The sequence below is a fragment of the Acipenser ruthenus genome, chromosome 18, assembly GCF_902713425.1.
Source record: "Acipenser ruthenus chromosome 18, fAciRut3.2 maternal haplotype, whole genome shotgun sequence".
In the NCBI taxonomy this organism is placed as follows: domain Eukaryota; kingdom Metazoa; phylum Chordata; class Actinopteri; order Acipenseriformes; family Acipenseridae; genus Acipenser; species Acipenser ruthenus.
Genome location: NC_081206.1, coordinates 2,507,523 through 2,521,150, shown reverse-complemented (window position 1 = coordinate 2,521,150; position 13,628 = coordinate 2,507,523). Strand labels below are relative to the sequence as shown.

The window sequence follows — 13,628 nt, the reverse complement described above, 5'->3', positions numbered from 1 at the left end:
TCATCCTGGGGGGTGTGGCCAGCTGCTGATGAGTTCCAGTATAAAAAATATACTAAAAAGTATTTTATTGTGCATTACACCGCTGTCTATAATTCATATTAAATAAAAAGACAATGCTACCCAAGCAAAGAGCCGGGCTGACTACATGTAACAGAGAGGAGGCTGGGTGCGAACGGGTAACCCCACACATGGCAAGCGAGTGTCTTAACCACTGTGCAAAAGAGCTGGGCTTGTCTGCATGTGTGGTTATAGAGCTTTTAACCTCCTCTCACCTCACTGATAGGGGGGGCATTTCAAAACGGCAGTGTATGTGATCCAGCACCTTAACCACGTGTGCAGTGTTGGGGTTTGCACAATGATATTACTGTATATGTGAATGAGTTATAAATACTGCATGGCATTTTGAGCTGTTTTTATGCAGATTTCGACCTTTTAAAGAAATCCCAGGTAACAGTTTCTAAGGAAGGGAACCCCTTTCCTGATCCTCACACTGACAACACAATAGCCCCCCCCCCCCCCCCTTTTTTTGAACATCACGTCCCATGACACCCTACAGTGTCAAGACAGTCTCCCTAATGCTTAGGGGCTGGCAGTGTGTCTCTAAGAGGTGTCTCCGGTGAGGAATCATCATCTGACAGCCTGCCTTGGGCAAGTGAAACAGGAGAATGAGAGAGCGAGCCGAAATAAATCAGCACAGAGGAGGGGAGGGGGCAGAAAAATCACTTTCTGTCTCCTTGTCAGCCAGGCAGGCAGGCAGGCGGCTGCAACACCCTGATACTGTGGAGGAGCAAAGGGAAGTGGCATTGTTATTGTGGAGGCAATATCATAGAAAACATCACTACTGCATAACAAGCTGTGCCCCCCAGTGGTTACATTCCATATCTGTGGTGTATCAGACACCACTAAATAATACACGTGTTTCTATTTGTATTGGTCTTTTGACTTACTGATGACTGTCATGTGTGTTTGATTTCTCCAATAGAAATGTAGCAGCGCTTGGCATTATTATTATTATTATTATTATTATTATTATTATTATTATTATTATTATTATTATCGGTATTTTAGGATTGCTACTTGTCAGAAGCGTCACGAATGACAGAAAGCAATATGATTTTCTCAGCGAGTTAAGCAGGACCCCAGGGTTTGTTCTCGATGGAAGATTTCCCTCAAAGCATTTCCCACACTGCTTCTTTTGTCCTTGGAATACCTCAGCGGTGTTCAAACATTTCTCTGCAGTCTCGTCGCTGTCAGGTCCAGCAGGTAGCACTCCCAGTGCCATTGTCTCGCAGTGAGCACATTCCTCCAGCACCTCTCACAAGCCTTTCTGCTCTTCCAGCTCCCAGGGTATCCGAGCCTGCAGCCCTGCCTGCCACACTGTCCCGTGAGAACCTGGGAGCTATACAATCTGAGCTTCCCCTTCTCACACTAATACTCAGCCTGTTGTATATGATGGGAAGATTTCTAGGTGTCTATTATGAAACCCTGATTGACAGGCAATTCAGTAGCACTGAGCGTCAATCAGCAGAGGCATTTGTTTTCCACCCTGGTCCACAAGTACATGGTTCTTATTTCAGTATGCATTGTTTTTCCAGTGTACATACAGTAGCACATTATCGGTGTTGTTGTGTATTGCTATTAAATAAATCTGACCATGAATACAGACAGGCAATTGCAATACCTTGAAGTTCAATATTTACCTGTGGTGTATTGCATCTATATTATGTGCACTTTGGTAAATGTGAAGGAAAAAATCAAAAAGCTAAAACAGTCATCAGCCGAGTGACAGTTTCCCACAAGTAGCTGACTATAGACCCTTGATGTAAAGAAGTGGTAGCACTAGCTAATATAAGAGTCTTCCCTGTCTGTGTGAATGAGAGGAAACGCAGTGAGAGATGTGGTGGTGTCAGAGTGCAGAGAGTGAGCAGGTGCAGAGAGGAGAGCGGAACACTGCAGTGCAATCCTCGCGTTTCTAGTCATGGCCCTGTGTTGTCCGCTATGCCAATCACAGGATTTCTTGTGAAGATCAGTGATGTCGGGAGAGCTTCCTGACATAAGTCAAGGGCGTTTGATTAATCTTGTTAGGAGGCAGGAGTTCTGGTGAGAATGACAGGAGTTACCTGCTAAGATCCGGAGGACAGTGTTTCCACAGCATCACTGGAGCTAAAGCTCTGTTTAGAAATACTTTCTACTTTATAAATTACGAGAGACAAAAAAGTGATATAAAGAGCCATGTAGGAGGTGGTTGGAGCTGCTTGATAGACCGTGTATATCCAGAGTTTATTGCCTGGAACATCTGTTATAATTTCCGTCAAATTTAACTTTTACTAGCTGATCATTAAAGCCACGTCAATGTGAAAAACAGATGCCGCCGCTTCGCTTGCAACTCCAGCTTTTTATTATGTTGGTGAAAATTGAACCAAAGGGAGCCCTCTGCATTATAAAATTAAGGAAATCATTTCGACATTCCTGCGGAACAAGGTAATGGTATCGAATGCATCTTCACAGGCTGGGCTCCTCAAGAAGGGGACTTGGGAGGGAGGCAGTGTGCGGCACACTGGGTAAGAGCTGAGGACTGGGAGGCAGTGTGCTGCACACTGGGTAAGAGCTGAGGACTGGGAGGCAGTGTGCGGCACACTGGGTAAGAGCTGAGGACTGGGAGACAGTGTGCAGCACACTGGGTAAGAGCTGAGGACTGGGAGGCAGTGTGCGGCACACTGGGTAAGAGCTGAGGACTGGGAGGCAGTGTGCGGCACACTGGGTAAGAGCTGAGGACTGGGAGACAGTGTGCGGCACACTGGTTAAGAGCTGAGGACTGGGAGGCAGTGTGCGGCACACTGGGTAAGAGCTGAGGACTGGGAGGCAGTGTGCGGCACACTGGGTAAGAGCTGAGGACTGGGGGACAGTGTGCAGTACACTGGGTAAGAGCTGAGGACTGGGAGGCAGTGTGCGGCACACTGGGTAAGAGCTGAGGACTGGGAGGCAGCGTGGTCTACTGGGCAGGACAGGATAGGGAGGGAGGATCGTGAGGGATGAATATTGAACTTTTCCTCGGATGAAGATAATGATGAGGTTGACATGAGAGGTGTGGGAGGCAGTGTGGTGAAGCAGGTAGAGCGGAGCTCTGCGAGGTGATACCAGAGCTGTAGAGTAGGAGGTGGTGTGGTCAGGCACAGTGACAGCACTGCATATTAAAAAAGTACAGTAATGTCTAGCTGTGCAGTCTGTCTATTAGTGTGCTCGCTCAGGGTCCCTACATGCTGGATTTCTGTACAGCTGTCAGCACCCCTGCCCTCTGCAGCAGAATCTATATCAAATTCTGCTCAACAGGGATTCTTTTTTTAAACCTTTGTGTTTCAGTTTTATTCCTCCTGCGAGACTCCAGTGCCGGTGCTAACAGACAGCACTCAGATACTAACGGAAAAGTACAGTTGTGATTATTAATGTTCAAGGGGAAGGGGAAGTAACCTGTTCCTAGAGAAGTGTCTAAGCCCAAACGATGGCAGATGAATATCTAACTGTTCCTCTGATGCACATAATAATGAGGTTGACAGACTTTGACAAGAGTCACATTGTTTAATAGTATAAAAATAATTCACCAAAATAAGAGCCTGATGTGAAGGGTTTGCAACAAAACTGGAATAGGCCCCAGTTTGGTATATTCTAAAGTTCACTTTATTGCAAATAAGTTAATACCGATGTCAGTTTTTTCTGTTTTTAATTTTTTTTTGTTTTACTTTTACACCAGATTCCAAGTTTCCATTACTGGTTTGTTAAATTGCTATAAAGATCCAGTTTTATCACGCTTGTGTGAGACACACTTTTAATTTTGTTGCAGCTGTTTTGAAACACCGTCTTTCAGTTAAGGAGACGGTTGAAATCTCTCTCTCCACCCGGTTCCAGTGGCACTGCGGAGCGGCTCGTTGAGAAGCGGAGGCGGGGCCCGGGCAGGCGCTTCGGCTGCACAGATTTCCAGGCAGCTGTACCCGCGGATGCCCGCTGTGTGTGATTACAAGGGGATTACCAGCGCCGTATTTTTGAAAGGAAATGTGATTACAGTGACTTCCTTTCTTACGGCACTGTACCTGACACCCCATCGCTATATAACGAGGGAGTCGGCCCATCCTTCCGTAGGGTGAATGCAAGGCTGACAGGGCTGGCTGCGGATCACGTTACTCAGGTACATTGCACAAATAATTACGGGACTTTTCCAGTCTCGCAGCACTCTTTTTTTTATCTTGGTCTCTCAATTATACATTGAATTGTATACCGTTTATAATTACCAGCAGAGAGACTGTGTGTATGCGGTGCGTGACTGTCTGAGAGTCAATCTGCAAACTAAATACATGCATACATACATACATACATACATACATACATACATTTTAAATGCGCTTGAAATATAAAGATATTATCCTTTCTGTTTAGGATTTCAACATTCAGGCACCAGGTGGCATTGTGTGCTATGCTGAAATCTGATTAGTTCGTGAAATACGTATTTCTATATTTGTTACATTTATTAAGATTTTGCTCCAGTGTTTTAAAATGTCAAATGAATCTTTATTATTATTATTATTATTATTATTATTATTATTATTATTATTATTATTATTATTATTATTATTATTATTATTTAATAACAAAATAAAAATCTATTGGTAACTAATTGTTGTTCTATTCATGACTGTGTCTGGTTAATAATAATAATAATAATAATAATAATAATAATAATAATAATAATAATAATAATAATAATAATAAAGTCATGTAATTATGTATAAAAATATTAAACAAATTACATATAAACGAAACCATTTTAAACGGTATCCATAGTTGTATTTGATTTTTTTGTATGTAGCTACGGTTACATGTACCACTATGGCCAAAAATGTATAGAATTAATTAATTTTGCTTCATAAAGTCGAATGAAACCTGCTGAATAATGTTACGTTACCATATTGAATTACTTATCGTTTTGTAGTTTTCCAGATACTTAACGAAAAACTGACAAGAAAAATGTATTATATGACATCTCGAAATCTAACATGAAATACTGTACGACCATTGTGGCTTCAGGTACACCTTTGCCATATAATTTTGTAGTGGCTTTGATTACATGATGTTAAATAAAACATTTAAATTATGTTCATATACTTAAAAAAAAAAGTCTCAACCCTAAAATTCTAGGTGATACAGAAATGTTGGCCCGCAATGTTTTTCCTTGTTGTTTCCTATCGAGGTACGGAATACATACAAATAATATCAATAATAAAAACAATGTGTTTATATGTGGTGACTATTATTGAAATAAACTTTATCAATTAAACGAGCTTTTCCAATGATAGTAATCATAACCGGGGTGTAAGAAACGAAAGAACTAGGGCGCGCGCCGATCACCTTTCAGCAGCGTCTGGGTTTGAGCGCTTGGTTGCTTTACAGAGAATGGATGAAGCTGTGCTGTTGTACGGTTATGGACAGAAGAAATGTTGCTCATTTACTTGTACGAGCAGTGATAGAACAGATAATGACACGTACAGTAAATATAATACTTGTCTTACCGCGAACACCCCGCGAAATATATGGAATCCACCTCTGGAAATACCCTGCGTTCGTGTGGGAAACACAGCGACTGACATGCAGTTAACATTCTGTGTAGGATTCATGAGGTACTCATTATGATGATGTCTTAATACTTATGTAGCCCTGTTGTATTGCCACGATTCAATAACACATGCAAATCATTTTATTGCACCGCGTATAATTTGAAAAACAACATATCGTGTTTCCACGGGCAATACAGTTTTTTTAGTTTTTTTAATTTGTATTTGATTGAAAACGAACAATAACAAAATAAATGAAAACTGCAGTCCTTTAACTTTCCCATTTTTCTGAGATTGTCCGGGGATATTTGATGCACACAGGAGGCCTATCTCGAGCTATTGTTTTAAATGGATGCTTATGTTAAAAATGCATTTTCCGTGATTTGTGGAATCCATCAGGATATAGCTTTAGTTTTCACACACTGCACGTTATAAACAAGACCAGTAGCTTCTTTGTGTATGCAGAGTGCACAGCAGCATTTTACGAGATAAAGTTTCACTGGCAGTTGTTTAAACGGTTGTAATATTAAGAATTGCATAGATCCTCGGAGTCTTGATGTTACTTATCTTTAAGTAGCATATATATATCTTTCATGAAGAAAGGGAGTTTTGTGCTAACGAAATTATAAATTAACCGCGTAGTAAAGAGACTTCAGCACTACAGAAATACTGTCCCAGTGTATAAGCTATGTATTTTTTTTACCTGTTGGGTCAGAAGCAATGAGGGACACATAACATACATTGATTTACACAATACTGTAAATAAATCCAACTTTCTGAGAACAATGAGGCACACAATTAAGAAATCGACCGTGGTGTTAATTCGTTAATGTTCCTAATAGAAAGAAAGAACAACAAAGGTTGTATTTATTTTACTGAGAACTCGATCAGCTTTTAATTGCTAATGCTATTTCATTGCGTTAAGATGGACCGATCGAGGTGCTAAATTGTTGGTCAGCGTCGCCCGAAGTGGTATGCACCCATTAGCCTGTGACCAGCGTTGTGCAAACAAACCGGGGAGCGAGTTCCTGATTAGATTGTGAAAACTCTTGAGTTGTGTGCGCTGCGCTGTGCTGTGCTGCGCCGGAGAAGGCATGAGGCGAGAATGCAGCGGTGCTTTCCTCGTTTACCTCTTTGTCCCGTTGAAAAACTGATAGCAGATAGCATCTAATGAGCTAACCACATTGGAAAGGTCAAGCTAATCTTTCTTACCCTCCAACTCCCCCGTGATTCGGGCTAAAAAGGAGGGGTGGATACAAGAGAGAGAGAAAGAGGAGGGGTTGGAGTTGGAGTTATTTAGCATCGCCTTACTTTCCCGCAAGCCTCCCATCACATAGCAGTCTCGTTGAATCTGTCTTGCTACACAAAGTGAATGCTCCTTGTTTTGCCTCGTATAGGGTTAAGATCGAGGCGAGGAGACTACCGGTCTCGTATTTACAGGAAGCAAAACAGCGAAGTGAGTCTAGTTAACGATATACGGTACTGGGTAGGAAATCAGCAACCCCTGTCATGTTGCGTCGCCTGAGAAAATAGTTTTGTTTTAAGCAAAAATAATAGTTTCTCAAACCACTAACCGCTCTGGAGTGGGGTGTCAGTTTTTGCTGACCTCGCTGTTGCAACTGCGTAGCCAACAGGTAAAGCCAGCGTTGCGATTTTGTGGCGTTTTTCATTTGTACGCGGCGCAGCTGAGAGATCTCTTCTTGTGTGCGGCACTCGAGCAGGACATCGGATCAACACTCACGGCTTTTCTCCCAGGGATAGCGGTAAGTGTTTAAAGTCAAACCTGCAACTTCTTAATGAGACGGCGTTCTGTGTGATGCTCGCGATGTTATGAGATAGGCTACTACTGTTTTTTTTTTTTTTTTTAAATGTATTTATTTAATTTAAATATTATTATGTGATTATTATTTTGTAAATTGTCAACACGTGTTTTTAAAGTTTTGTAATAAAACAAGAATGCTGTTGAATTTCATATAACTGTGAACTTCGTTAGATTTTTTTGAGAAAAAAATAGACATCCTTATTATCCCTTTAAAAAGTTCTTCTGTGCCTTCTGTAGCTAAATAAACCTTTATGGTGATCTGTGTCTCGATTTAATCTGTAGGTAAATGTCCTTTTTACTTGGAATTTAGTTGTGTGCTTTATATAGTGGAATGTTCACTGAAGAACATTGTTGATGTTCTTTTCATTATATTAAGAAACTTGTCTTGACGCCGATAGCCTTCTATACAGTCGTTAATAATACACACATGTCTGAAACAATGTGCGAGTTTGTACAAACACACACACACACACACACACACACACACACACACACACACACACACACACACATATATAATATATTCAGATGCATTTTTTGTTAGTATAAAAACACTATCTTATGTTTCTTCTAGTCTGCGATGCTAAACCAAATTAATTAAAACACATTGTGGAAACAATATTGAAAATAACCCGAGTTAAAACAACAAACAAAAAAACAACACAAGTTCAGATAAAGACATATTTAAACAAGCTAATACATGCTTCTTTAAAGCGATTTTCACACGCCATACGGAGATACAAAATAAATCAAAAATCCACTCCTCAAATGTGACTTTAAATCCTCCATGCTTTTTAAACCCTCTAATCCTCGATTCTTTCAAGTCTGTTTTATTGAAGCGCGTTGTTTATTGTTTGTGTTCTATATGGCCGGTCTTTCTCAATCAGTCGAGTCTATTCTTCATATGTGTAACAGCACAATGTGTCACCCCTAACCCTTTCTATCGTGGAGGCACTTCTTATCTCATCCCAACTGTATATATAATGATTTCTAAAGCTGGTATCGGGAGTCGCGAAATTAGACCAGTTCTGGTCAAATACACACAATTACATGATACCCTAAAAAGGGAACTACATTAGCATTCTGTTCATTTGGGAATTTGTCATGTTCCGCATATCTTTTAGTAAAATTTATCCTATTATATATACCCTTCTGTATGTATATATATATATATATATATATATATATATATATATATATATATATATATATATATATACACACTATTAAGTATATAGTGATGATCACATCTTGAGGAGGTAGATTTTTTGTACCAACATACAGCTTGCTGTCTTATAATTGCAAATATAACATACCATTTTGTGTTACTTAAATGTAAATTTACTAAAATAATTTACTAAAATACAACAGTACTTTTTTTTTATTAATGTAATTGCTTTTTTATACTTTTTAAACAAAACATGCCATTTGAAACTCTATAAATTGCATTCCTACATTTTCTATGTGCAACATCTGCAGCAAATCTATGATTGTATAATTTTTTTTTTAATACGTGACTTTAACATTTATTCTAGAAGAGCCATTAATAAAAAATAATATCAATGTTTATTTTGTAGTAGTAAATGTAATCTTTTAAAAAAAATATTGCATGTCCCCCCAACATGTAACTGAAAACAAATACCTCCTTTTGGTTAAGCACTGTAGGGTCTTTGTCCTGGGCTCTATAGCTTTCAAACTGATTTATAAAGGGGGAATCAACAGCCAGCATTAAAAATCTGTTGAGTCAGCCGCTCACCGGGGGCTATCTCCTTTGGAAGTTCACAGCGAAGGCCAGAACAGTGCTATGTAAGCTGGATATATTAACTGTAAGATTTACTGATGCTGAGGGAATAGTATCACCATGCAATGCATTTCTACTGGAATCGCTGGCTGTAATATCTGTGCTAGATTTGTGAGAGCAGGGGTACCAGAAACTACGTCTGGGCTTCAGAATTTATGAATTTAAGTTCCAAGCAACCAGCATGCTTTTATGAGAATCTCACAATATACAGAATAGTCTTAATATCCCAAGACGTCACTGTAGTATCGTTGGGTTTGGATTAGATATTCAAATTATTTTGATTTATCTAGTTTTTTATTTTATTTTAGAGGACAAAGGAAATCTAGTTTAATTTTCAAAGCGTCATTAGGAGAGGCTATGTGTGCTGTACAGAAGGAGAGAGCAATAACTATATCTGCAGTATAGTGCGTGTACGTGAATATACAACATGTTCATACAACCAGAACTCTCTTTGAAAGCAAACTGTTTCCCTTTCTGTTCATTCTATTAGAAATCCGATAGGGATATTCTGTCATGATCAGGGTTCTGAACAGCTGCAAACCTAGTGCAGAAAAAAAACATATTTTACAGAAAAAAACCCCACGATGACCTTGTGAAATGGCAGCAGTGATTAGAAGAGGGATATTTCATCTGAATTCACTGGATTTCATTTTAATCAAGAAAATAAATATCACATCCCAATACAATATTCTCCCCGCCCGAGCCCAATAAAATTACATTCTTTCTTCACCCATTTTTTCTCAATTGTACCATTTTGTTTAAATTTGTAAAGCGCCTTGGTTAAAGGCGCTATACAAATGTAAATAAATAACATTAATAAATATCAAATTCTTAGAAAAAAAATGAAATAAACAAGCATAGGGGTCTTTCCAGTAAATTCACGTTTGTAAGGGGCCTCGAAGTGAAACAGAGCTGTGTTCATTTGTTTGCTTTGTACTTTTGTTTTCTCCATGTGTGATCAAATTGAAATGACATCACATCTGAGATCATCTTGGACATGTGGAAAGTACAATACCCTGTAGTTTATTAAACACACATCACTGAAGCGTTTGTTTTTCATTAACACCCACATTGTCACCTGTGATTGTTTCTCCTGGTGCCGTGAGGAATGTCCCCCGCACTGAAGGAATGGCAATAACATGACCCCCTGCCTGTACCTGATGCTGCTGAATGGAATCGATCAAGGTTCTGCTTGTGTGGGGGAGAGAGAAAGCTACTGTGAGGTTCAAACAGCTTGATCACCAGAAAGAGACCAATAATGAGCCGTGGCTTTGTGAAAAAACAAAACAAAACAAAACAACGACTCTTAAATGTTATTTAAAAAAAAAAACCTTGTCATTGCATATTTCATTTTATGAGTTGCATTTCCTTTTAGAACAAAGCATGCGTGTTTTCAGAGGAAAAAAAAAACATGTTGCATCAGGTTCAGGAGTCTGTGGTTAAGAGACAATGGAAAAATAGTGTGCGAGGAAAAGAGAGAAGGAGAGAAAGATGAAATATGTGTGTGCATGTCTGTATACACACACACACGCACACGCACGCACGCACACACACACACACGGTATTATTCAAAAGTTTGAAAACAACAAATGATTTACAGCAAGACTAGGGCTGGGGATTGTATTGCCCACTTTTCCTCACTCAGACCCCTTACTTACTAAATACCTGAGGATCTCTGAATAGATCACCCTCTGCTCTTTAAAAATATACAAAATATTTTAAAGACGTCTCACAAGCAGAGTAGTACCTTGAAATGTTCTCTTTTTTCTAGGAAAGCAGCACAGCTGGGGATGGGGAGCTTTATCCAGGATAACTTCACTCAGACTACTTGCTCACTAAATATCTTGGTATCCCTGAATAGAAAATCATCTCCTCTTTAAAATTATTCAAGAGATTTTAATGAACAGTCTCTCTCACAAGTGCTGCGGTACCCCAAATAGGATAGCTAGATAGGTGGATAGATATGGATGGAGAAATCAGGCTTCTCCTGATAAGGACAGTTTAATTCCCAGCTGAAGCTATAACACCTTAAGCACACCCTCTATAAGGAGACTTGATTTAGTGCTCCCTGTGATTAATGTACACTTGAGATGGGGCCCCATTCACCAGCCTTCTCAACCCCCCTCCTTTCATTAGTTCCTATTACTTAACCCAATAAATTGTGTGTGTTTGGAGCGAGGATTGGGTATGGGAGCACGCTGCAGAGGAGTATTCCACATCCTGTAGTAGACACCCCCCTTACAAAAACAGGAATTCATTCCTGAGTCTTCTGAAGCCAAAGGTTTCTGGCATGATAAATATTTTCACAGAAAGCACAGTTTTTCCTGGCTTTATCTCGTTGACGTGCAGTATTCGGCAGCCGTTATTAACCCCTCCACTGCCATTTTAAAAGAGGTTCACAGCTACAAATATTGTATTACTGTCGGTAGCAGAAACTGTGTGTGTTACATGGTTTTTGAGATATGAAATTTAAAAAAAGATATATGGATTCTGAAAATCCTACATTTTTTTTTTACTATATTTTCTTCTGCTGTTTTTTGTTCAGGCATATGGTGCAATTCATGTTCAAACACAGAGAAATATGCACAAGTTATTTTTGTGTATGTGATGTTTATGTTGTATATAGTATGTTCATTTTGTATAGGATGATTCCTTTATATTTAGCAAAGTGTGCATTGGGAAAAGGCGGTAGTAATGGGTAACCCATTTTTTAAGCTTTCTAAGTTATTTTTCCATGAAGGCAGTTATTTTTAAATTCTCCAAAATCCTTGTCACTCTGTACTGCCCTATTGGCGACACAGGTCACTTTTGAGAAAGGGTGAAGGGTTAATATATTGTGCAGCTGCACCACACAGTATTTACCAGGTCTGCTGTGACGGTTTATATGCTACGTTCGGGTAACCAAGTGGGACTTTCATTTGTTTAGAGTTGGCCGTCACTGTGAAAGACTGGCCATTCAAAGGTGCTTTTTGTTTGCTGGCATCTACCCAGTTCAGCTAAGTAGCTCAGTCTGAAAAAGAGATCCTTATTTCAGATTAGTAAGTAGCAGCACTTCACAGCTGTTGCTACCTTAGCTCATTGGACATGGAGATACACAGCTAACACTATCGACCTGGTGGCACTGGGCTGGATGTGCAAGGCAGCCGTTAATACCTGCATGACTTCTCACTTTTGTTCCCCTCTTTGCCCTGGTACATTTTGCAGTGCCCCATGTTTCTTTCCCATTCTCATTCTTATACAATACTACCGTATTTTATCAAGATTATCAACGATTATCCCCATGCTTTACCATGCTTAACTGTACATCACCATACCAGTCTGTGCTTTACCCATATGTAAAAATACTACATTAAATCCCATAGCATACTGCAGTACATACTACAGTATAATTGTAGGACAGTAGTTACCACACTGTCCTGTGCTGTTTCCATGGTGTACTTCACTAAACTTACAATTAGGTTATTCTCAAAAGCAGTGCAGTTGTGTACATGACTGAAAAACTAGAGGCAACTTTGGTCAAGGCTGACAGAAGGTCAGTGGAGAGAGGGAGCTGACCCTTGATCAGCTGGCTGCCCGATGCAGTTTATTTGACTCTTGTCTTTTGACCCAGTCACAGAGGCTGTAGGATCAGTCAGAGAGGGTCATTGTGGTGTACTTCAACTAATTAACAGTCCGTCATGCAGAGTTTCGAATAAACTGAGGCGCGTTAGTAATCTGTAATGCTCCTGCACTACTGCGCACCCTGCTAAGGCTCACGCTAGAACACTGCACACAGATTTAGTTATGAAACTTTCTTTTAAGCACGCTCCATTGGCAATCCTTTACACATACACAGACCTTATGTGCACTGTGTTCCTGAAAGCCAGACAGCTCTACGACTGACTGTCTGTCAACAGCACCCATCGTCACTGTGAAGTTACGGCCATTTGTTTAGTCTACTTTAATTGGGGGGTTATCTCCCCAGATCAGAAGAGAAGGTCTTCGGTTAGGTAAACCCCATTATTGAGACTTGAATTTGCTGAATTTGCCCATTGTCTTGTTATCCCTGGCAAGCTTTGCAATCTCAACCTGTTCTCTGGTGTGATCCCAGCTCTCAGAAACCTGCAGGGACAGTCCTCTGTCAACACAAGCTTGTTTGTAAAGCATAACACCTTCAGGTTTCGGGAGGGTAATTAAATAGCTTCTCTCGTGTTGGAAAATAACCCCTGGAAATGGGCTGGTGACATTGATTAACTACTGTACTGTAACACCTTGACAGCAGAGACAATAGATGCAACTGTATAGCCGTGGCACAGATGTAGAGATGTGTTGCAGCATATCACGACAGCTTTTCTTGTTTGTTTGTTTGTTTACAGCAGTTTCCAATGTGTGTGGGTGATTCCAAGGAGTCTGGGAGGGGTAATAA

General features: G+C 39.9%; 1 protein-coding gene across 3 annotated transcripts in view; it reads left to right on the top strand.

Moving 5' to 3' along the window:
* Nucleotides 1–4,071: 4,071 nt before the first annotated feature.
* LOC117420767 (eyes absent homolog 2-like) overlaps nucleotides 4,072–13,628 on the top strand; it is a 36,811-nt gene continuing 27,254 nt past the window's right edge. The window contains exon 1 of one of the 3 annotated variants that reach the window (XM_058990789.1): nucleotides 4,072–4,180. The gene's annotated coding sequence lies outside the window, so the exon portion shown is untranslated. Of the gene's footprint in view, nucleotides 4,181–6,596; nucleotides 7,364–13,628 lie in introns of those variants that run through there. The other 2 variants (XM_058990787.1, XM_058990790.1) reach the window with 2 other exon arrangements.